This window comes from Xyrauchen texanus, chromosome 41 (genome assembly GCF_025860055.1).
Source record: "Xyrauchen texanus isolate HMW12.3.18 chromosome 41, RBS_HiC_50CHRs, whole genome shotgun sequence".
Classification (NCBI taxonomy): domain Eukaryota; kingdom Metazoa; phylum Chordata; class Actinopteri; order Cypriniformes; family Catostomidae; genus Xyrauchen; species Xyrauchen texanus.
In genome coordinates, this window is record NC_068316.1 from 1,818,430 (window position 1) to 1,843,826 (window position 25,397).

At 38.6% G+C, this 25,397-nt stretch overlaps 2 long non-coding RNA genes and 1 pseudogene across 8 annotated transcripts in view; 2 read left to right on the plus strand and 1 right to left on the minus strand.

Annotated features, from left to right (window-relative positions):
- The window catches only part of LOC127634038 (uncharacterized), a 55,870-nt gene that overhangs the window by 18,306 nt on the left and 12,167 nt on the right, over nucleotides 1-25,397 (minus strand). For 2 of the 5 annotated variants that reach the window (XR_007969320.1, XR_007969314.1), the window contains exon 2: nucleotides 16,793-16,933. The exons of 1 other annotated variant lie outside the window; for it this stretch is intronic. This is a non-coding gene — a long non-coding RNA (uncharacterized LOC127634038). Of the gene's footprint in view, nucleotides 1-7,562; nucleotides 7,675-16,792; nucleotides 16,934-24,795; nucleotides 24,894-25,397 lie in introns of those variants that run through there. 2 more of the 5 variants (XR_007969315.1, XR_007969319.1) reach the window with 2 other exon arrangements.
- Nucleotides 2,473-7,740, plus strand: LOC127634037 (uncharacterized). Of its 3 annotated transcripts, none has more exons than XR_007969312.1 (6): nucleotides 2,473-2,587; nucleotides 2,820-2,859; nucleotides 3,207-3,369; nucleotides 3,451-6,891; nucleotides 7,097-7,227; nucleotides 7,603-7,740. It is a non-coding gene; the product is annotated as an uncharacterized LOC127634037 (long non-coding RNA). The 3 variants fall into 3 exon arrangements; XR_007969313.1 differs by having other exon boundaries at nucleotides 2,491-2,587; nucleotides 3,451-3,573; nucleotides 6,158-7,227; XR_007969311.1 differs by having other exon boundaries at nucleotides 3,451-7,227.
- On the plus strand, nucleotides 9,848-25,254 carry LOC127634033 (myosin-7-like; annotated as a pseudogene).

Sequence of the window (25,397 nt, forward strand, 5' to 3'; positions counted from 1 at the left end):
CCAGACCTTCATCGCTTTTCCTCAATTGGCCATGTAACTTAAGCAGCATGTATATGGATTGGAAAGGCGACAACATCAATGTTTATTTATGCGCTTGGAGACCTTTACAGATGAGACATCTGCTTCGTGTGAGGTCTCAGTGTCCTCATCAGTTGCTCTCATTTCGTCAGGGGCATAGGAGGAATTTCACAGGTTTATGTTTGTATTCAAGGACAATGGGAAGGAAACAATGTGGAACAAACAAGACAGTGGTAAGAGTATCGCGTTTGGCCATCTGTGAGTGACTGTAGGCAACCCAAAAGCATCATTACAGGTGCTGCATATTCACAGAATGTTCTACAGTGTTTGTCAACATTTCTTTTAAGGGTTGATGATACAATTTTCAAAAGCTTTCCTTGCCTTAACTTGACACACCAAGTGTTCAAAAGTGAATTTGTGCAACTAGACGCCTCCGAAGGTCTAAAAACAATGCACCTATGTTCTTGGGAGGTGTGCTCAAGTTACCTATGTTCTAGATAACCCATGTTCTCTAGATATACAGGACGGAGCAACTTCCAAGGATGACAATCTGGGTGTAACCTGATTGAAAAGTGACTATGCAAATAAACATCTAAAGGTTCAATCAACACCATGTACCTCTGTTCTTGGTTTCCTAGTTGTATGAAATGTTCTAGATGCCAAACAGTACACTTTGCAATTCTTGAAAAACAAAAAAGTACTGTCTCCAGTACTGGCCAAAAATATTAACACAATATAATTTTTCAGATCGTTTGATATTAATCACAATATACATTCACATATGCACATTGCACTTTAAAAAAATATAAAAATCCTAAACAGTCAAAATAGTCATTGGGGCCCAGAGACAGCCAAAGCAGTGTTGACTGAGGGAGCTTCTACCAAAATATTCAAAAGTTTTATAGATTTTATCAAGCAAAGTGAAGTTAAAAGACCATCTGTAATTTTTACATTCAAATTATTTTTATATTTTGTTACATGGGGGCATAGAAGCCCTTTTCACTGAGGAATGATACTGTATGGGGGCTCATAGGTAGGCATATGCTCTGAGGGAAAAGTCTGAAAATGTAAAAAACTGAATGGACCATTTTTATATTGTCATTAAAGTGAAAAGGTCTAGGTTACAATCTAGTAATTTTATTTTCTTTCCTTGTCATCCATGCCAGAAGTGATGACATCCGATTCATTTCACAAAATTAGAACCAAAATCTATTTGTTTATTATTAAAGGTTGTAACATGCTGATTAATAATGTTCAATTCAGAAGGAAACATTTTTATGTCTAAAGATGCTATGGAACCGTTAACTTATATGGCGCCTCATGTCTACTCACATGCGGGGAAAAGAGGCAATGCCGGAGCAGGACAGGGCATAAATGAAGCATGTTTGGTGCTAGCTGTAGATTACTAAATTACTCAAAAGTTTATCGTGGATTTTCAACACAATAAATATCAAAATCATTTTATCGCCCAGCCCTAGTCCCCAGCACTGGAAAATTGGAACCTATTGCTAAAACAACGTGATTAATAAAAAAGTAACTTTACTTTGAGGAGAGCTTGTATGTCCATTGATTACAGCAATAATTTTCTTGGCAGTGACAGCTGGAGAAAGAGATAAATGGATGTTGGTCACAGAGATCACGCAAGCTGTTCTTCTCAATCATTGAGAAGCAGCCATTAAGAATTTCACAGGTTATCTTTGTCCTCAAGTGTGAAGGCAAAGAAACAATGCTGTGTCAACAATGAAGGCCAGAGTGAAGCATTCGCACCAGCTGGAATCTGACCTTGAGCCTTATAGATTCAGCGGGGCCTAATGAAGTGGATAAAAAACATCTATCAGACAAAGTGAAATGACACTTAGCTTGTCCTTGAGCAAGTTACACAGATCAGTTGCTTCAAACAATCAGATGCCTTCCCTTTTGAGTCAACAGTTACTAATTATTCATACAATGTAGCAGACATTTGTGATCCACAAAGTTTCCCAGGATCAATAAAGGGTTAAGTGCCTTGTTGCACCATGAATATGGTGTGACTGTTTCAGTAACTTTACGGTTATTTGAAAAGACCCCAAAACTTGGTGCCAGTCGCCAAAGCTCCAAATACTTTCTCAATACTCAATGTACAATAATCCATGCCATTATGGTTTAAACATCATTTTCTGTTTTGTCTATAACTAAAACATGATAAATATTTTTTTTTTGATTGTGTATTAAAACATATGGTAAATGGTCTGCACTTATAACCTTTTTTTTTTAACCTTGGCGGTTTTCAAAGGCTTTGCACTGTAACTCATTCACACACACACACACACGCACACACACACACACACACACGCACACACACACACACACCATATAATACGACTGCACAGTTTGTCCTCACTGGCATGAATTGCACCCTATATAAAATAAACACACCCCTGCCTCCAGCAGTCACCCAGCCCATCTGTATCCTCACCAAACTCTAATATGCTTCATAAAATTCCTTCTCCATATTTAGAGGAGCTCTTGCATTATAAAAGAGGTGGAGAGTAAATGACCTCAGACAGGTTTTCTTCTGTATCATCAAACGGTAAGCCATCAAGAATGCCTCAGACTTTCTGAATTCTTGACTTTGTTAACAATTATGAAATTAAGAAATGTCTTTTTTGTATATTATCTCCCAGACATAGAGTGGTACAGTATTTCAATATGGTGTTTGTTGTACTGTAGGTCTATAATGACTGAAATGTAACTGATAGGTGACACATGTTTGATGTTAAACACAAGTAACGCTGCTTTATCTTGTTTGTGTTTGATCCTAGGATGATAAAGCATCAGTGTCTGCAGAGGTGATCTACAAAGGTACTGTAAGTGATCCTGACCACACTCAACACAACATCAATGACATATCTTTTCTACAATGGAGTAATACATAATATACATACAAATATACAGTAAATTAGTAGAATATATACATGTTCATATTACTATATAAGAAACAAATAAACATCTTAATGTCATTGCACTGCATTTCAAACGATTTGTGAAACATATTTTACTTTAAACATAAATACCAACTGCTCACAGTTTTGTTATCTAATGCAATGACATTCAGACATTTGCAAGCGTGGCTTAACCGTGCATATACATTTTGGGGCTCTTGTGTATACATATGTGTGTATAGTTAAGCACCACTTTATTATTCACAGGGTGAAAGATGGGGGATTTTCAGATGGAGGAGTTTGCACCTGCCGCTCCGTACCTCAGGAAATCAGATAAGGAGCATCTAGAGGCCCAATCTTGTTCACCTTCCTGCACGAGCCCGCTGTGCTGTTTAACCTCAAAGAGCGTTACACAGCCTGGATGATCTATGTGAGTGAAAACCTTCACTTCGAGATCTTAGACGCCCATAAAACTACCCAGTGTCTTATTATCTCTTTCTCTCTCTTCTAGACCTACTCTGGGCTCTTCTGTGTCACTGTAAACCCCTACAAGCTTACAGAGGCAAGAAGAGGACTGAAGCTCCTCCTCACATCTTCTCCATCTCTGACAATGAACACCAGTACATGCTGTCAGGTGGGTCGACACTTCTTAACTTGGTTAGAACGGTGCTTTCCTATAAAATATTTTATATGAAATCATGCCTTTTCAACAGCATAGTCTATTAATTAAGTCTGATAGGTGGAAATGAATGAATGGTATGTAACTTTGTGTATGATTTAACACAGGGTTTTCAAACTTTTTGATGCAAAGGACTAATGTTAACAACAAACTGCTTCTTTCCACTTCAAGGTCTGCACAGATCCAACATTGTAACACGTATGCTTGAATTTCTTACTGCACCTGTTTGCATTAAGTTAACACATAACCGTTCTGACATTAAAAACCCACAGTACGGGCGAAGCTCATTTCAGCAGTTCATGCACGCAGCCGCATTACTTACTTAATCAAGAGCACTCGCGGTACATGCTGTAATGCATCCTTTCACAAGTTCATCAGTCAGAAATGAGTGGGTCACCAAGGGACAGAATGTCCAACAGCTGGAAACTACTTCTTGATATCAAAAACACACTCTTGGGCCTAGGTAGCTCAGTGGTAAAGACGCTGGCTACCAACCCTGGAGTCGTGAGTTCGAATCCCAGGGTGTGTCTCTGTGGTAACACGCTCAACAGGCCACACGATAAGATGCGTGGATTGACGGTCTCAGGCGCGGAGACAACTGAGATTCGTCCTCCACCACGGAGGCGAGTCACTACACCACCACGAGGACTTACAGCAAAAAATTGGGAATTGGACATTCCAAATTGGGGAGAAAATAATAAAAAAATCACTCTTAACAAAATTACCATTATAATACACTTTCTGTAACATGTATTATCTTTGTTGGACTGGTGTACTATGCCACTGGTGCTCTTTCCAAATCGGTGTATGAGAGGATGTTCCTTTGGATGGTTGTAAGAATCAACCAATCATTGGACACCAAGCAGCCACACCAGTACGTTATTGGAGTACTGGACATTGCTGGATTTGAGATGTAGGTATGAGTTTTACTTTTTTTCCCCCAGGTCACAAAGCTGTATATTATTCTCAATGTAACAGAAGAAAATAAAAATAAATAAATAAAATAAAAATGACAGAGCATATTGACCTTTTTTTTCTAGACTGTAGTTTTGTCATTAATCATCATAATTTAAATAAATATTCTGGTTAAGTTAAACTCATTCCACAGCATATGTGGCATAATTTTGATCACCACAAAAATGATATCAAAAATCTAGGTTACAGTGAGGCACTTACAGTACAATGGAAACGAATGGGGCCAATCCATTAATGTTATAATACTCACTGTTTCAAGAGTATTGCCACAAGACTTAAACATGATATTAATGTGATAAAATTGCTTTCTAACCTTATATGTGTAAAGTTATATCCAATTGTACAACTTCGTTGCCTTGATAACAAAATGCTGTAAATCATGTTACCCTCCCCCCCTTCCAAAATAATGCTTTAAACAACTTTACATCTCAAATATTAGACAAGTTTTAACAAAAGAATGAATGTAATGTAAAAAAAAAAAATTATAAGCTTCACAATTTTGATTTTAAACCCTCAAATAATTGGCCTCATTCACTTCCATTGGAAGTGTCTCACTGTAGATTTTTTATTTATATATATATATAGAAAAGGAGGGATGAGTAGAAATACATTTTTGAGGTAAATGTATTACCTCAAATACTGCCATAATTTCTGTCAATTGAGCTTCAATTGTATTGAACCAGAATAATCCTTTAAATCCTTAAAAATACAGATGATTCAGATGTTCATTTCTACCTGGCTCACTATGCTGGCACTGTTGACTACAACATTAAGTTGACTACAACTGCTGTCTAACCTGTTTGCTGGCTATGCTGCTGCCGATTCAGGTGTGCTGCAGCAACCCAATTGCTTAGGGGAAAAAATAGCTTTTTAAAGGTTAATTTATACATATGACACATGAGCATGATTTATATTTCTTCCAATCGCTGCATAGGGTGGAGGACGTGGCAAAGGTGGAAAGGAGAACAAGAAAAAGGGCTTTTCTTTTCAGGTGGTGTCTGCCCTTAACAGGGTAACATACAGAGCATTTAATATTGGAATACAACATTCTAGTAGTTTCTATGTCTACTGACAGCCTAAAATATATTACAATCCTCAGGAGAATCTGAACAAGCTGATGACCAATTTGTGGTCACTTTGTGCACTGCATCATCCCCAATGAGACCAAGACTCCTGGGGCGATGGAGAATCCTCTGGTCATGCACCAGCTGCGCTGTAACGGTGTGCTGGATTCTGTATGGCGATTTCAAGCAGAGGCATACTTAACTATGACTTAAGATTTATTTAAGCATCAAAGACTTAAATGCTAAAATGAGCATAAACATCCATTCAAAAGGATAATGATTTACCGTACATTGAAGGTGAATCTCAAAAATGATTATTAATCTCTTGATTGTGAAAGAGACCACATCATGAACCATTTTGCTATCCTTGGGGGACAGTTTATTGACAGCAGGAAAGGAGCAGAAAAACTACTGGGATCTCTGGACATTGACCACAACCACTTTTTTACATTTTCATTCCATGTATTGTCTAACATTAGATTATCTTGTTTCTTATTAAGGTGTTCTTCAAGGCTGGTTTTCTGGGTACCCTTGAAGAGATGCCAGACAATCGTCTTGCTCTCATCATTACCGGAATTCAAAGAAGAATTCACATTGCTTTATCACATTAAAGAAGGAATTGAATCCTGAAGCTCGTTTGACTTTGGGGAAATGCACTGAGGCCCTTGGTGGGACTTTTTGGCAGTGAGTTTTGCCACAGCAAGCACCACTCATATTTTCTTTAGGTAATGTACATATGTAATTTCCATTGTATACAATGAAAGGGGAGCGTTCAAGGCAGCTGGAAGAGAAGGATTAAAAATGATGAACTCTTATGAGGAATCTCTGGACCATTTGGAAACCACGAAGAGAGAGAACAAGAACCTCCAAATTGAGTTAAATCAGGTCAAAACTGACATTGAACATAAGCTGACCGAGAAAGATGAGGAGATGGATCAGGCTAAGAGAGACCAGCAGAAAGTTGTGGATACTCTGCAAAGCTCACTTGATTCAGAGACTCACAGCACGCATGAAGCCTTCAAGCAGCTCACCTACCACGTCACTATCTGATATAGAAATAAACGTCTTTGTATTCATACTATCACTACTGAAAGCATATGGGTAACAAGAAAGTCACTTCATACCCTGAGACAATTTGTAGACTGATGAGGACTGATGCAGGAGTCTTCTGCAGGACCTGGTGAACAAATTGCAGCAGAAGTTCAAGTCTCACAAGAGAGCTGGATAGGAGGCAGTATGTTTAGGAGAACTATTTCTATTCATTTATGTCTTCTCTGGAAATATATTTTACATTTTAATAGACAGAGAATACGTATCTCTGAAACTGGAACATAATAATACTGCATATGTGTAAAATTGGAATTTACCATATCGTTTATCAAACTCAAAAAATCTAAATATGCCCAATCACTTCCTGACAAGAATACATTGTTGTTTAGGAGGAACAGGCCAACTCTAATCTGGCCAAGTTCTGTAAGCTGCAGCATGAGATGGATGAAGCAGAAGAAAGAGCTGATATTGCTGAATCTCGTCAACAAACAGAGCCAAGAGCCGTGATACTGGATCTAAGGTAACTGACATCTGTTTTCCTATATAGTTTATGGCAGTAACCAGATAAAACTAAACCTACAATTTTTTTTCCTGAAATCCTCATGATGGTATTAATGGTTCTATTGGAGGAGAAGATTGGTTTTGATTATTTAAACATCAGTTTTTAAAAATCAGCACTTACTTTAATGCATACCCAGTGTATAAGGTGATGCACATGAGCAGTATTGTTTTATTTTTCTACCACTTAACACTTGGCTCACCAAAGATTTGAAGACACCATTGCATTCACTGAATTAGCTTGAAGAGGTCCTGCCTAACAAAACTAAACAACATTAAAAGACTACAAGATAATACCTTCAACCCAATATTGTTTTCATGTCTCTTCCTCTCACAGAAAGGGCACGATGAAGAGTGAAGCTCTCACATGGATCTTTCTGAAAGTGTGCCTCTTCATTATCTGTAGTTCTGTAGAATAAATGAATATGTAAATAAGTACCTGCTTCTGCACTATTGATGTTGTTTTAACACTGAGATGCCATTGCATTCACCTTAAATACATTGGGGGAATTCATTATATACTGTACACTATAAAGCTACTCAGCAGTTTATTTGAGACTTTCAGTGGTGATTATACACCATATTTAACATCCAATACAAAAGTACACATTTTACATCGTCATAAAGTAAAAACAAAAGATGCAATTTACATGAAAAAGTCAACATTTTCCTCTAAATTTAACACTTTATTTATTAATTGAGGTGGGGACATTGCATGTGACAAGGGCATGTTTTTATGTTTTATTTATGGTCTACATTTACCCAACATTAAATGAAAGTATACAGTGTCTAACATTGAAAAATAATTGAAGACCAGATATAAAATGCTGTTCCATGACAACAACCGCACTCACATTGAAGAACACATTGTCCTCAAATGGAATGTCTCAGTTCAGATTTCTTGAGTGTGAAAGTGAGTATGTGTTTGTGTCCGATGTGAACACATTTGTAAATGCGTTCACTTAATGCTATATGATGGGCAGCAACGACCCCAGTATACTTTAACAGTCCTCCCAAATAGTTTTCACATTTTGACATTTTAGCAAGAAATCAAACAAATGCTTTAGTTGATTTGCAGATGATTTCTTCCAATGTCCTTGAATCTGAAAAAGGTTAGAAATCAAGGAACTTTTTAAGTGACATATTAATTGTGTGCTTGTGCTTGTGTGTGTATGTGAGTGTGTTTGTGTGAGTTTGAGTGTGTGAGTGTGTATGTGGGTGTTTGTGTGAGTGTGTGTGTGTGAGAGTGTTTGTGTGAGTGTGTTTGAGTGTTTGTGTGTGTGAGTGTTTGCGTGTGTGTGAGAGTGTTTGTGTGAGTGTGTGTGAGTGTGTATGTGAGTGTTTGTGTGAGTGTGTGTGAGTGTGTGTGAGTGTTTGTGTGAGTGTGTGTGTGTTTGAGTGTTTGTGTGAGTTTGTGCGCACGCTTGAAATCATAGATGTAATTCAATGTGATGAGCAAATCAATGATGGCAGATGATTGAAGGTGGAGTCAACACTGAGAATGGAGAGAAGGAGGAGAGGAAAATAACTATGCTTCGACTTTCAATGATCCCATAAAATATTCATGTTATTTTAAGGCTTCAATGACTAGGTTTCTTACTGACGGTTTTTCACAGGTTAAGCAACCAAGACTGGCTAACCTTACATACTGTACTTAGAGACAAAATCTAAGTTATCTTAAACTTTGACAATTTATTGGATTTAAAGACAAAGGTCTCCGCTCAGGGTCTATTTATAAATTAAAAATAGAAACAACTGTGTTTGCGACTGTTTTCTATTGTAATATTCATATACTGAATTACTGTCATTTTTTATTGCAGTTTTTCCTAGATATTACTTTTAAACAACGTTATTTAATTGCATAAGGGAAGCTAATAATACAATTCACCTTGTGACCAGCACCACATTGTTCCCCCTCTGATGGACATGTAACTTTAATAAAGTGAAGTGTGCCAACTTCTATAACTAGATGCTCTTATTTCTGTTCATGGAGCTCATTACAAAGAGACCACCTGCTTCAGTCGAGATCTCAACATGTGCCCGATCTGTCCTCAATCAACCAGAAGCACACAGGAACAATTTCACACCGTTATCTTTATACTCAAGGGCAAATAGAAAGATAAATAAGAGTCACAAAGGCCGAAGTAAAGGTGTATCCTTTTGTCATCTGATTGGTGCCAACAGTTTAGTGGTCACATTGTTTTTATGAAGATCAAACCAATTATACACACAAACCAAATGACTGAAACAATTATATAAACTCCATAATAGCCGCATACTTTAGCCTTTAGATCAGGTTTGTTTGCCATATTTAACATGTTGTCTTTATAATATTACTATTTTCCTCCCACAGTAAAAATGGGTCTTTACGCATGAAATATAAAGCTGCATTAATATTTTAGGAAGGGGTCTCTCGCAATGGCTTCATTACGGTCCTTGGCATCAAACAGTTTTAAAAACTCTGCCTTAGATAACATGCATGGGTTGAAAGGGTACCTTTTAAATTCCAAACATAAGAACAACTTTAGAGTCTCAGTCTTTGTTTTATGCTTACAAACTATCACAAAGTAGAAAGAAGGACGGGCAACGCTGTTAAGTGTTCCTAAGCATAATACTGGAACTGAAGTGTGGCACCTGACCACTTGTAAACTCTTGAAGAATCTCACAGGAAGCTTCTAGAATGTGTCTTCATTGGGCTTCATAAATAACACCCTTTAGACTATTAGACACTATTGTAGCAGGTGTGAGATTGTGAGTAATTAACACTCATCACACACTTCTTGCTCCTTGTTAGACCGAAAGTCTTGACCCCGATTTATCAGCCACCACGAGGACCTACTAAGTAGTGGGAATTGGGCATTCCAAATTGGGAGAAAAAGGGGGTAAATAAATAAATAAAAACTCCCTAATGCATCTAACCTCATATACAAAGTACTTTTTTGAAGTGGCGTGCTAGTTATTTTTGCATTAAAAGTTTTCTTACTCTCACATGGCTGCGCGCACTCTCATCTCTCTCACATGCATGTAGAAACAGAGAAAGAATAAAACCCTAAAAGAAGACATAACACATAAATAAAGTTTAAGCAGAGTTTATTGCTTGTTATTTTATCTGTCAAAATGAAGGACGGCATTTTGAATTATGACGAAATGACTGATGTCTTCATGGCGCTTATGTGCAAGATTCTGAGACAAACATTGAGACATGGTGCAATGGTCAAAGACATCCATCTAGCACAGGTGAAAATAGAAAAACAATTAAAAAAATATATAGCTGCAAGCAGCGATACCGGGGTCAAGTCAATTATCAGCACCATGAGCAGCAAAAGAAGCTTTGTGACATGTGTTTGGTTAGAGTCCGATAAACAGTGTATGAGGAGTTAGAAAAAGTAAACTTTAAATCATAAAAATATATGGCACTGTTCTGAAACTGCTCAAGTAATATCTGGGCATGATGGTTATCATGCTGGAAAGCGTTCAAGAGTTATAAGCCAAAATAGCAATGTTTCTATCTCCTGACCATTAGGGGGCAGTGCGCCAAAACGCTGCAGGTAACCTTAGGGCCTAATGCCGATGACACGTACCAAGTTTCGTCCCAATCCCTAAAAGCATTGCAGAGATACAGCCTCAAGTTCAACTTTGCGCATTCTTCATCAAATTCGTTGAAGCGCCATTCGAAAACGGTATGGTTTATTAAAACTCTGCGAATTAAATTTTGTCGTGCTTGCCTCTAGATGATGCAGGCCAATTTTCGGGCAAATCAGACAAATGGCCTAGGACAAGTTCGAAAAAGTAGGTTTTTCAGAAAATTTTAAATGGCAATCGAGTTGCCTTGAGCCAAGGAATCAGAGGAAAAAAAATATTTTGTTTCTAGGAATCGCGGTTCAAAAGGTATTAACATAAATGTTAGTGCAAATTTAGGCAGTTGGTGGCACTAGAGGGTTTGAAGTAGAGATGCCAAATTTGCTGTGGTAACACATCAAACTGTCCCCTATCTGTGCGCCAAATTTCATAACTTTCCCGCAAGCTGTTCTACGGGATGCCATAGACTCAAGAGCGGAAGAAGATAAAATTGAAAAAGGTTTATCAGAGAAAGTGTCCTTATGCTAAAACATTTAGCGTAGAGCCCTGCTGTGAGATCTATTGTTGCTGCAAAATAATTAGACATTTGAAACCTTAAAAAACATCTAGTAGGGGAAAAACAAACCCCCAATCAATCACATTTATTGGGGTATATATCATCTTTAACAACACCCACTGCCCTTAGTACTGAGCAGATTCTGTACAGAAAGGTCGTTCCCTCATCCAAGCTGTTCCTCTCAATCATGTTGCTCATACAAACTGAAATATTCACACCAGCCAGACATTGACCTTGACCATGCTAAACCAATACCTGTTAAACTCTTGAGGCCTCTAGTGGAAAGCACAGGAACATGTTAGTGTCTAAACATGTACTTTTAACCAATCTCTCAAGAGATGACAAAACAATTAATAATAAAACATAGGGCCAAGAATAAGACACTAATATACCGTAGCATTTGGCCTTTTGACTATTCTGTAATTCAGATTAATTTGGCACCAGATAGGTCCTTGTCCTTCCATTTAATTACTTTTGTAATTTTCTCTCTCGCTCTCTCTCTATATATATATCAGTGATTAAATCACATTTCAATTAGTATTTAAGCAATATACGGTTTACTGAATCAGTCAGTGCACATGAATTTTAAATGTATCAATGTTTCTGTTTAACAGACATTTACAGATCAAATTTGATTTGTGTGATTTTTGATACTCATTCACCGTTAATACTTCTCAGCCTGGCATGAATGACATGCAACACAACAGAAACTGCCCCCCACTTTTCCCCATCACACCCAACCCATTATTCCTAACCAAACTGGGTGAGCAGTATGCTTTGTGTGATGCCAACAACCATATTTAGAGGAACAATTGGTCTATAAAAGGAGACGTGGCTTGTTTTCAATTGTGCCATCGTTAACTTTCAACTGTGTACAGTAAGTTGTGGGGAGCCTCGTTTCTTATTAACAAACTAACTTTATTTTCATAGGGATCTTTACTGGTGACAGTATCACTGAGTAATTGGCAGAAAAGAGGAATTGGATTGCTTGGTCCTTGGTTATTTTATCTGTATTGATCTGGGAGTAAATACTAGGTGAACAGTAGTAGAAATGGGTAAACGGTGATACAATTGTTCTTTCTTTTGTGTAGAACTACTTCACTGACCCATCAGTCTTTGGACAAGTGAACAGCAGAGGTGAGTGGGTTTTAATAGTTTAGAAATATTATTATTTTACATTAGTCAAAGCTTGAATAGCATAAATCATCAGTTTTGAGTTTACTTTCAATCCGACAGGTTGAAAGATGGGGGATGCTGCGATGAGGGACTTTGGACCTGCGGCTCCGTTCCTCAGGAAGTCGGATATAGAGCCTGGAGGCCCAAACTCGCCCTTTGACATGAAGAAAGAATGTTTCGGTCCCTGATGCTGAAGAGGAATTCCTTAAAGCATCTATCATCAGTCGCGATGGTGATAAAGTCACCTGTGAGACGTCTAAAGGGAAGGTAAATTCAAGCTTTAACAACTGGATTATAATTAATAAAATGGATTAAAATGAATCTTAAAGTACAGTTGCCAGATCAATTCTCTGTCATAAAAGAGACCCATAGTTTTAAGTTCACAGTGTTATGTTCATGACGAGGGCTGATTTGGGTGATTGGAAAAAACGTACATGGTTGGATAATTACAATTTGTAAAGTATTCATTAATATTATAATAATTTATTGCAATACACTATCAATTTTAAATATATTATTCTATTATATATTAATTTATAAAAATATAAACAAAAATAATACAAATAAAACAAATAATAATATATATATTTTTTTTATATAAATGTAATAAAAACATATATGTCTTATGAGTATACTAATTAAAAAAAGCTAAAAAAAACCTTGTTTTTAAACTACCTCTTCATCTAATCTTATAAATTCATCTTTATATTCTCATATGAATGTCACAAAGATGTATTTTATATGTATAAATGTAAATAAAAACATGATTAAATATGCACACAGTAAAAAGCAAAATAAAAAATGTCAAAAATCTCATGTGTCCACAGACAGTAACTGTGAAGGAAAGTGATATTCATCCTCAGAACCCGCCAAAGTTCGATAAAATTGAGGACATGGCGATGTTCACCTTCCTGCACGAGCCCGCTGTGCTGTTTAACCTCAAAGAGCGTTACGCAGCCTGGATGATCTACGTGAGTCAAAACCTTCACTTCGAGATCTTAGACGCCCATAAAACTACTCAGTGTCTTATTATCTCTTTCTCTCTCTTCTAGACCTACTCTGGGCTCTTCTGTGTCACTGTAAACCCCTACAAGTGGCTGCCAGTGTACAACCAGGAAGTTGTCTTAGCTTACAGAGGCAAGAAGAGGAGTGAAGCTCCTCCTCACATCTTCTCCATCTCTGATAATGCCTACCAGTACATGCTGTCAGGTAAGTGTACTTGAAATGGTATCTTAGAGAAATGTACTTTCTGTTTATACTCTATATGACCTTGCTGACTGAACAATAATAAAGAACCAACATTTCGGTTAGCCATATTACAACAAAAAATGGTTTCTATGTTGCAGACAGAGAAAACCAGTCCATTCTTATCACGTAAGTCTATTTGTGTTTTAATTAGCTGCTGAGGATTCACTTGAAAATGTATTTACTTAAAGTAATTCTTAATGGTTTTCTAATAAATGAATTATGTTGACAGTGGAGAATCCGGTGCTGGAAAGACTGTGAACACCAAAAGAGTCATTCAATATTTTGCCAGTATTGCTGCTGGTGGCATCAAGAAGGATGCCAAGGATGACAAAAAGGTTAGACTTTAAATTCACTTTTACACTATTTTGCCAAACTGCATTGTTTTGAAAGGAATTTGTTAATTTGTTATTTTTGCTTCTAGGGTACTCTAGAAGATCAAATCATCCAGTGTAACCCTGCTCTAGAGGCTTTCGGTAATGCCAAGACCATCAGAAATGACAACTCATCTCGCTTTGTGAGCGCTCACTGCTTTTCGTTGCAAATTATTTTAATTTTGTAGATTTCTTTACTGCATTTAAAGATAGCATTCCTTTCAAACAGGGCAAGTTCATCCGAATTCACTTTGCTGCCAGTGGCAAGTTAGCATCTGCTGATATTGAGACTTGTAAGAATTATCTTTGATTACTTTTGGAAATGTCATTTATGACTCTTCACCTACTAAATGCATGTGTAAAATTAATCTGGATAAAGTGTACTTAGTACTATTGCCCAGATCTTAACTTGTGAATCCTCTAAACAGATCTTCTAGAGAAGTCTCGTGTGACTTTCCAGCTCAAGGCTGAGAGAGACTACCACATCTTCTACCAGATCCTGTCTCAGAAGAAACCAGAACTATTAGGTGAGTAGAACATGTTACAGCAAGACATGCCTATAACACGTCACAGAAAGATGTCTAAGTGTTTTGTGTCTTCTCTCACAGAGATGCTCTTGATCACAGCGAACCCTTATGATTACGCGTACATCTCCCAAGGAGAGACGCAAGTGGCCTCTATTGATGATGCTGATGAGCTGATGGCTACTGATGTGTGTTATCCAAAGCATCTGCAGTTCACATTAACATAAGTTTGATAGAATATTCTTAAGGTTTAGAACAAAAGTGACTTGTACTAAAAGTACAATATTAGTCATGTTAAGTATTATACATTTTCTCTAGGAAGCTTTTGATGTGTTGGGCTTCACCCAAGAGGAGAAGAACAGCATCTACAAGCTGACTGGTGCCATCATGCACTACGGCAACATGAAGTTTAAGCAAAAGCAAAGGGAGGAACAGGCAGAGGCTGAGGGCACTGAGGGTCAGTTTTAGGACAAATAGTGATATGTTACATGCAGTTATTGGTTGATGGATGATTCTTTAAGATCTAACCACCTTCTATTATTGACTACAGATGCTGATAAAGTTGCATATCTGATGGGTCTGAACTCTGCTGACCTCATCAAGGCTCTGTGCCACCCAAGGGTCAAAGTTGGAAATGAGTGGGTCACCAAGGGACAGAATGTCCAGCAGGTGGAAACTACTTCTTAACATAAAAAGAGATGATAGTCTGTTTCTATGCAGTGACATTGTATTGTGCTAATTTGCTCCTCATTCTCTCAAAAAGGTGTACTATGCCACTGGTGCTCTGTCAAAATCAGTGTATGAAAAAATGTTCCTTTGGATGGTTGTAAGAATCAATCAATCCCTGGACACCAAGCAGCCAAGGCAGTATTTCATTGGTGTACTGGACATTGCTGGATTTGAGATCTTTGAGGTAAGTATATGATGGTCCTATTAGTCACTTTTCTCAATTTGGACAGAATTAGCATTTAATTAAGAAAGAAATAAATATATTTTAGTCTTGAAAACAAATGACATAAGACCCTGTTGTGTAGACATACAAAAATCTTATGTCCATCTTCAGTATTGGCGTTACGTATCTGTTCTAGTTCAACACCTTTGAGCAGCTGTGCATCAACTTCACTAATGAGAAGTTGCAGCAGTTCTTCAACCACCACATGTTTGTATTGGAACAAGAGGAATACAAGAAAGAGGGTATTGAGTGGACCTTCATTGACTTTGGCATGGACCTGCAGGCGTGTATTGATCTCATTGAAAAGGTGAGTTTTTAAAATGGAGAGTTCAGGTGTATAGGATAAATATTGTAAAATAAAACATTTTTAATTTTCACTAGCCCATGGGTATCATGTCCATCCTTGAAGAGGAGTGCATGTTCCCCAAAGCCAGTGATGCCACATTTAAAGCTAAGCTTTATGACAACCACTTGGGTAAATCCAACAACTTCCAGAAGCCCAGGATTGTCAAAGGTAAATCAGAGGCCCATTTCTCCCTGGTTCATTACGCTGGCATTGTTGACTACAACATCAATAACTGGCTGGTGAAGAACAAGGATCCTCTCAATGAAACTGTTGTGGGCCTGTATCAGAAGTCCACCATGAAACTGCTGTCTGTCCTGTTTGCAAACTATGCAAGTGCTGATTCAGGTAAGAATATTTTTAATAGATTTATATTTACCAAAATATCATGGCTGTGTGATTCAGCTTCAGTCACTTCCCAGGAAATCTTCTTAAACACCAGCTTCAGAATCTGTAATAACCTGTTTGCTAATTATGGTGATGCCATAGACAAATCAGAATTTTTATATTGTCATGTTGTCTCATAAAGAAAACAAAAAACGAATTTCTTTCAGTAGCCGCGGAGGGTGGAGGAGGTGGCAAAGGTGGGAAGGAAAAGAAGAAAAAGGGCTCTTCTTTCCAGACGGTGTCTGCACTTCACAGGGTAACATACAGATTGATACTAGACAACATGATGTACAGTAATCTCTCTCTGACAACAAGCCAACTCAGTGTCCTGAATGAACCCTACCAACAGGAGAATCTGAACAAGCTGATGACCAATTTGAGGTCAACTCACCCTCACTTTGTGCGCTGCATCATCCCCAATGAGACCAAGACTCCTGGGGCGATGGAGAATCCTCTGGTCATGCACCAGCTGCGCTGTAACGGTGTGCTGGAGGGCATCAGAATCTGCAGAAAGGGCTTCCCCAACAGGATCCTGTATGGAGATTTCAAGCAGAGGTGCATCCACTTACTTTAACATCCTGTTTGAACAGTAAAATTTCATAGATTCCTGGGAATCAGTCACACAGTGTGAAAGTGGATTATACTGGATACAATATAAAGATTTTTTATATTGTATGATTTTTTTTAAGATTAATTGTGCCTTACAGATATCGTATTTTGAATCCTGCTGCTATCCCAGAGGGTCAGTTCATTGACAGCAGGAAAGGTGCTGAAAAGTTATTGGGTTCTTTGGAAATTGACCACAACCAGTACAAGTTTGGGCATACTAAGGTACCCTTATAAAAGCTAACATTCATGTTTATTAATTCTAGGTTCTATATGCATTTGCATCAAACAAAAATAAAAGACAAAAGCAAATAAATAACACATTTAATAATGAAACAATATGACACAACCATGCATGCAATGATAGTCACTTTCACAGTGTTACACTAACAAATTATGTCCCTTTTATTCCCCTAGGTGTTCTTTAAGGCTGGTCTGTTGGGTACTCTTGAAGAGATGCGAGATGACCGTCTCGCTCTCATCATCACAAATATTCAGGCTCGAGCTCGTGGCCTTCTTTCAAGAAATGAATTCCAAAAGATTGTTGAGCGCAGGTGAAGGTTTTGAAAGACCAGAGTAATGCTGGTACAGATCTGGTACATTTCATATTTGAATACATTTTGAATCATATTGCAGAGATGCATTGCTGGTGATCCAGTGGAATGTACGTGCCTTCATGAGTGTGAAGAATTGGCCCTGGATGAAGCTCTACTTCAAGATCAAACCACTGCTAAGATCCGCTGAAGCAGAGAAAGAGATGGCAAACATGAAGGAAGAATTCCTCAAGTTAAAGGAAGCTTATGCCAAATCTGAAGCACGCAGAAAGGAGCTTGAAGAGAAGATGGTTTCTCTTCTCCAAGAGAAGAATGACCTGCAACTCCAAGTCCAAGCTGTGAGTTTATGAATATATGAAAAATACTTTGAACAGTGAGTTGCAAAGGAATGAAAATAAAAAAAAATTGTATCTCTAAACATAACAGGAACAAGATAATCTTTGCGATGCTGAGGAGAGATGTGAGGGTCTGATCAAGAACAAGATCCAGCTTGAGGCCAAAGCCAAAGAGCTGACCGAGCGACTGGAGGATGAAGAGGAAATGAATGCTGAGCTGACAGCAAAGAAGAGAAAGCTGGAGGATGAATGTTCTGAGCTCAAGAAGGACATTGACGATCTCGAGCTCACTCTGGCCAAAGTGGAGAAAGAGAAACATGCAACTGAGAATAAGGTTTGTTTTCAACAATGATGATGCTAGAGACTTAAGAATGAGGTGTTAAGAGTCCCTGATTCAAAGGCACAATTCTACAGGTTAAAAACCTGACAGAGGAGATGGCAGCTTTGGATGAAATTATTGCAAAGCTGACCAAGGAGAAGAAAGCCCTGCAGGAGGCTCATCAACAAACGCTGGATGACCTCCAGAGTGAGGAAGACAAAGTCAACACACTCACCAAAGCCAAAGCCAAGCTGGAGCAACAAGTTGATGATGTAAGGAGTTTGATCTCTTACTTATATAAATGCAAAAATTATAACACATTTAATGACATAAAATACTAAACAAAATGACTTAATTATTTCCTTTCAGCTTGAGGGTTCCCTGGAACAGGAAAAGAAGCTTCGGATGGATCTAGAGAGAGCAAAAAGGAAGCTCGAGGGAGACTTAAAGTTGACCCAAGAGAGCCTGATGGACCTAGAAAATGACAAACAACAACTGGAAGAGAGGCTTAAAAAGTGAGATTTGCAGAGGGTTAAGTCATTTTCAGAAATTTAAATCTTTACCAATAGCTGTAATTAATAATTTTCTGCAACACAGGAAAGATTTTGAGATCAGCCAGCTCAATAGCAAGATTGAAGATGAGCAGATCATGGCAGCCCAGCTCCACAAGAAACTGAAGGAGCTGCAGGTAAACTTTAGTCTTCTTAAGAAAAAGGCTAGTTGGGAATTTAGGAATGCTAGCTTTATTTTGTTTTTTCTTCACATTACCAGGCTCGAATTGAAGAGCTTGAGGAAGAGCTGGAGGCTGAGAGAGCTGCTCGTGCCAAAGTTGAAAAGCAGAGGGCAGATCTGTCCAGAGAACTGGAGGAGATCAGTGAGAGGTTGGAGGAGGCTGGTGGTGCCACTTCTGCCCAGATTGAGATGAACAAGAAACGTGAAGCCGAGTTCCAGAAACTGCGCAGAGACCTTGAAGAGGCCACTCTGCAACATGAGGCCACTGCTTCTACATTGAGGAAGAAACATGCAGACAGTGTGGCTGATCTGGGAGAGCAGATTGACAACCTTCAGAGAGTGAAGCAGAAGCTTGAGAAAGAAAAGAGTGAACTCAGACTGGAATTGGATGATGTGCTCTCAAACATGGAACAGCTTGCCAAGTCCAAGGTGTGTGATCTATATATATACATACATATTTTTTTATTTTATTTTCCCCCACATCCGCAGAGTTACATTTCTAACTGGTCTTCTAACTTCTTCTAAACCTAGTCAAACCTTGAAAAAATGTGCAGGACCTTTGAAGACCAGATGAGTGAATATCGGACAAAATATGAAGAGGGGCAACGCAGCATCAATGACTTCACCATGCAAAAAGCTAGGCTGCAAACTGAGAATGGTATGTTTTATCATATGGTACCATCATGCAATCTGGTATTGAAAAACATTGGAAGTGAGACAGAGGGAAAAAGCAATTGAGAGCATCTCCGTAGGGATTTCATGACTGTAAAACTCAGCATATGAGGAACTGTCACTCCAGCTTATGAGAAGCATTAGATGTGGGGTTAGACATTATTTTAGAAGCCATCTTACCTTAAGTGTTACTTTCACAAGACAAGAATCATAAATTACACCAATGCAACAGTTTTGAAGGTTTGCAGTTCAACATGGTTTGTTGAATAATCCTGTTTGCACTGGCAAACACAGTGATCTATGTATGAATGCAAAACCAAAAACATATATTTAAAGTTGTAAAGCCATTGTAATGTATAACAGGGGAACTTACAAGACAGCTAGAAGAAAAGGACTCCTTGGTCTCTCAGCTGACCAGAGGCAAACAGTCGTCTACTCAGCAGATTGAGGACCTCAAGAGACAACTGGAGGAGGAAGTGAAGGTATGTTTGCTCTTTCAAAGTACAATATTTGTCTCTACTCTCTATTGTATATCTATGTATACTTAACAGGATATTTCCTATCTTTATAGGCTAAGAATGCCCTGGCCCATGCAGTGCAGTCTGCTCGTCATGATTCTGATCTGCTGAGGGAGCAGTATGAGGAGGAGCAAGAAGCCAAAGCTGAGCTGCAGCGTAGTCTCTCCAAGGCGAACTCTGAGGTGGCTCAGTGGAGAACCAAGTATGAAACTGATGCCATCCAGAGGACTGAAGAGCTGGAGGATGCTAAGTATGAAACCAGAAACACAATATTTGACTTTCCCCATACTTGTATACAGAACTTGTTGTTTTACGAAGACTAAATCCTCAATTGATTGGAATTAATCAAAATTTATTTATGAAGGAAAAAACTTGCTCAGCGTTTGCAAGACGCAGAAGAAGCTGTGGAAGCAATTAATGCTAAATGTTCCTCTCTGGAGAAGACCAAGCACAGACTGCAGAATGAGATTGAAGATCTCATGGTTGATGTGGAGAGATCCAATGCTGCTGCTGCTGCTCTGGACAAGAAGCAAAGAAACTTTGACAAGGTGGAAAAGACATGCTTGTAAATAAACAGCTTTTTATTGTTGTACCTTAAGATCCAATTGCAGTTGGTCAAATTCTCTGATGCTTATATTACAGGTCCTAGCTGAATGGAAGCAGAAATATGAGGAGTCTCAGTGTGAGTTGGAAAGTTCCCAGAAGGAAGCCAGATCTCTGAGCACTGAACTCTTTAAACTGAAGAACTCTTATGAGGAATCTCTGGATCATTTGGAGACCATGAAGAGAGAAAACAAGAATCTCCAAGGTTTCTTTGATCTTTGAGTCTATTTATTGTTTGTCATTGATAGTGTCTAAGCATTCAAACACATAAATGGAAGTATTGACCATTGTTGCATTGCCCATTACAACAGAGGAGATTTCTGATCTCACTGAGCAAATTGGAGAGAGTGGAAAGAACATTCACGAACTGGAGAAAATACGTAAGCAGTTGGAGCAGGAAAAGTCTGAAATTCAAGCTGCTCTAGAGGAGGCTGAGGTATCTTAATTGTGTTATCTATATATCTCATTGTTGTAGATTTTCCAGCGGTACCTGTGTATTTCTTTGAAAGAATAAAAATAAGTGGAATGCTTAACATGACCAATATGCATTTCATTTTTCAGGGCTCCTTAGAGCATGAAGAAGGAAAGATCCTCAGAGTACAGTTGGAATTTAACCAGGTCAAAGCTGACATGGAACGTAAGCTGGCTGAGAAAGATGAGGAGATGGAGCAGGCCAAGAGGAACCAGCAGAGAATGATCGATACCCTTCAGAGCTCACTTGAGTCAGAGACTCGCAGCAGGAACGAAGCCCTCAGACTGAAGAAGAAGATGGAGGGAGACCTCAATGAGATGGAGATTCAGCTCAGCCAGGCAAACCGGCAGGCAGCAGAAGCCCAGAAACAACTTAAGGGTCTTCATGGACATCTCAAAGTATGCTACATCAGATCTTTGAATCAAACATAGTTGGAAATTCAACAAAGCATAGTTGGAAATTCAACAAAGTGTTTTCATTAAAAAATCTTGTACTTCACAGGATGCCCAACTGCAGCTGGATGATGCTCTTCGTGGTAATGATGATCTCAAAGAGAACATTGCCATTGTGGAGAGACGCAACAATCTGCTGCAGGCTGAACTGGATGAGTTGAGAACCTTGGTGGAACAGACTGAGAGAGGAAGGAAACTGGCTGAGCAGGAACTGCTGGACGTCAGTGAGAGGGTTCAGCTGCTGCACTCTCAGGTATGGCCATGTCTAGTCAAAGGCAAAGAAAGCCTTTAAACTCTGTCTTAGTTAATAATTTCATTTTAAGACTATATAAATGTGATTATTCTCAATGTTCAGAACACCAGCCTGCTGAATCAGAAGAAGAAGCTGGAGGGAGATAATACTCAGCTTCAGACTGAGGTTGAGGAGGCTGTCCAGGAGTGCAGGAATGCTGAGGAAAAAGCCAAGAAGGCCATCACTGATGCTGCCATGATGGCAGAGGAGCTGAAGAAGGAGCAGGACACCAGTGCTCATCTGGAGCGCATGAAGAAGAACATGGAGCAGACCATCAAGGATCTGCAGCACCGTCTGGATGAAGCTGAGCAGATCGCCATGAAGGGAGGCAAGAAGCAGATCCAGAAACTGGAAGCCAGGGTCAGTTTATGAAACTTAGTAATAATGCATTTTCTTATTCATTCATTTTGTGAGGATGACTTTTATTATGGAATTAATTATGTGCCACTGGGTCTTGAACTTGAATTTTAGGACTTGAATTTGAACATGTTTACTTGAACTCGAATTACATCAAACCTAAAATTCAAATGTACGTGGCACAAATTCAGACAAAAAATTTGCATACACTGATTCAGGTTTTATATTCAGATTCTGGTAAATTTGATGAAGACATCTGAGATAGTTAGGAAAAGCAATCGAGCCTTTATGTAATCAAACTCTTTCTTGACCAATCACAGCGTAGCTCACAGTTCACATTTAGAAAAGGAAGGGTCTGCTGTGAAATAGTGCCGACATGGGATCATGGCTGAACTAGAGCCACCACCTCTCTCTAGCTTAAGTTACTTGTTCTGCCCTGATGCAAACTCCAGAAGTAATTAGTGTGATTGGTAAACAGGCTGTTTGATATCTGATGTGCTTACTTTTCATTATCAGATTGACCATTTTAGCATTAACATTTGCGACCTGTGTTGTAACTACAAGGCAGTAAGCTCATCTTTTCTGCTGTTTTTTATATTAAATTTTGTATTAATGCATTACATAACACCCAGGGGATAGATTAATCCTTGCTGCTGTTTTGTTAGCCAAGCAACTATTGTTTCAGTCAACACTATATTGCCAAGTTAGTAGTAGTAAGTAAGGTCTATATATGTGGAAATAGTAGATTTGTGCCAACAAACATTCTAGCTACCTAACTTACTTCTACTAGTATAGTACACAGATTTAGCATACTGTATATTATGCCACAAGAGTTATGGGTGTCATCAAAATTGTGCACCAAACGGTTTGTTGAGAATTTTCACCCAATTTGGCATGCCCAATTCCCAATCTGCTTTTAAGTCCTCGTGGTCATGTAGAGATTCGCCTCAATCTGGGCAGCAGAGGATGAATCCCAGCTGCCTCCATGTCTGAGACCGTCAACCCGCACATCTTATCACGTGGCTTGTTGAGCGTGTTGCCACGGAGACATAGCTCGCGTGGAGGCTTCACGCCATCCACGCACAACTCACCACGCGCCCCATCGAGAACAAACCACATTATAGTGACCACAAGGAGGTTATCCCATGTGACTCTACCCTCCCTAGCAACTGGGCCAATTTGGTTACTTAGGAGACCTGGCTGGATTCACTCAGCACGCCCTCTGATTCGAACTAGCGAACTCCAGGGGTGGTAGCCAGCGAAGACCTGACTACTGTTAAGATAACAATTGCATTTGCTACAATTTGGACAACTACACTCGAGGTACTTCCAACTTAACTTTTATTTCATTTTTCGAGTTTAGATGGTGAGTTGGCTATCTAGCAAACATGACATTACACAGAAGGTGGCTGGCATGCAAAACACAAGGCTTTGCCTTTTGAAACCTGTGGCAAACATTTATCTGATAAAAATGTATTTCATGCATAAAGCCGCCTGTTTACCAATCACACTAATTACTTCTGGAGTTTGCATCAGGGCAGAACAAGTAACTTATGCTAAAGAGAGGTGGTGGCACTAGTTCAGCCATGATCCCACATCGGCACTATTTCACAGTGGACCCTTCCTTTTCTAAATATGAACTGCGAATGTGAATCTACGTTGTGATTGGTCAAGAAGGAGTTTGATAACATAAAGGCTCAATTGCTCTTTCATGGATGTACCCTGGATGTCTTCATCAAATTTACTCAAATCTGAATATAAAACCTGAATCAGTGTAATACATTTTTTTTAATCTGAATTTGTGCCACGTACATTTGAATTTCAGGTTTGACGTAATTCAAGTTAACATGTTCAAATTCATGTCCTAAAATTCAAGTTCAAATCCCAATGGCACATAATTCATTCCATATTTTATTAGCATTTGGATAGGGTTTCAGAATCCAAAAGTTTGACATTTTTGGTTTTGCTAGGTGAGAGAGCTGGAAAATGAGGTGGAGATAGAACAGAGAAAATCGAGCGATGCTGTAAAAGGAATCCGTAAATATGAGAGACGCATCAAGGAGCTCACCTACCAGGTCACTATCTATGATATACAAATAAATATGTTTTTATCCACACAAGCATTTTCTAAAGCAACCCACATTTTAAAGAAGTTAATGTGTTCCCTTTAACTTCATTTGCAGACCGAGGAGGATCGTAAGAATCTGGCTCGTCTTCAGGACCTAGTGGACAAACTCCAACTGAAAGTCAAGTCCTACAAGAGAACAGCTGAGGAGGCGGTAAGATAAAATCATCAATATCCTAATCTTGCAGGTAAAACTAGGGCTGTTAGTACAATTAAGAACATATTTCATAAAATGTGTCATTTTGGTTGCACAAAGAAATACAAAATCTGACTTAGGGAATCAAAATCTGCCTAATCAAATGACACTGCTAATGGAACATTTCTTCATATTTTCAGGAGGAACAGGCCAATGCTAACCTGGGCAAGTTCCGTAAGATACAGCATGAGCTAGATGAAGCAGAGGAGAGAGCTGATATTGCTGAATCTCAGGTCAACAAGCTGAGAGCCAAGAGCCGTGATACTGGATCCAAGGTAACTGTTTTCCTTGATGCAACAGATTAATCTTAGCTTGTGTGATAGCTGCAAAATCACATTTTAAAGGACTTGACAGATAAAAAGGATACAAAAGGAACCATTTATTTAAGAGAAAAAAAACAAATGGTGTTGCCATGAGCTAAAAACAAACCCTTAAATGACTATTGAAATGGGCGGAATTAATGACATTTTCTAATACAGTTTTGTCTTGCCTTGTTTTCTTTTCTCCTTTGAACAGAAAGGACATGATGAGGAATGAAGCTCTCCAAACATATCTGGTGTGCCTCTTTGAATCCATTAGTCTGTAGCATAATAGAATAAAGCAAATGTGCAAATGAAACTTCTGCCATGTTGTCTTATTTCAAAAATAAAATGGATCACCCGGTCTACCCAACAACAACTCCCATTGATTGCACAGAAAGTCAACTACAAATTTTGTTGTCTAGGCTTAATACTTGAATGAGTCCAAATACTTACTAGTCTTA